Raw genomic sequence first — 670 nt, forward strand, 5'->3', positions numbered from 1 at the left:
AGGTGCCCAGAGAGGTGGCAGCGAGGGAGCAGCTGCCTGCACGCCCGGGGCAAAGGTCACGGTCTGCCTGGAGTCCAAAGGGAAGGCAAGCACGTGGCCGCCCCGTGGGCGCCTCCAGCGGGCATCCGACCATCAGGCAATGGTTCTAACCTCAGAGGCATGTCTTTATCTGAAAATATTCTCCACGCAGGCCATGGTCTGGGTCACAAGGCAAGGGGGGGGGCATCATAAAAAAGCTGGTGGAACCTGCCCCGGGGCGGCCTCCTGGGCACGGCTCCCTCTGGGGCGCCTTTCCTGCCCCCCAGGAGGCTCTGGGCCAGCCTGGCGGGTGGGACACACAGCCCGGTCGCTACATCCCCTGACCACCTGGTGCCTCCGTGCTCGGCCAGCCGCTGTCCCACAGGGACCTCCCTCCTGCTCTGCAGCCCCGCGGGGACCAGCGCCCTGTCCACGTGGCACTCACCTCCTCCAGGGAGCCCCCCGCCCTACCCCCTGAGGACGCAGGCTCCTGGCAGGTGAAGGGAGTGAGGGGCCAGTGGGCTCGAGGTGGCCAAGGACCCCCCAGGAGCAGGGTTTCAATCCCCGCTCTGCGGCCCTGGTGGCAGCACCCGTGTGCTGGGCACGAGGGTTCTGGGGTGCACGAGGCTAGGCAGGGCCGGGTGAAGGGCTG

The sequence above is a fragment of the Myotis brandtii genome, unplaced genomic scaffold, assembly GCF_000412655.1.
Source record: "Myotis brandtii unplaced genomic scaffold, ASM41265v1 scaffold952, whole genome shotgun sequence".
In the NCBI taxonomy this organism is placed as follows: Eukaryota; Metazoa; Chordata; class Mammalia; order Chiroptera; family Vespertilionidae; genus Myotis; species Myotis brandtii.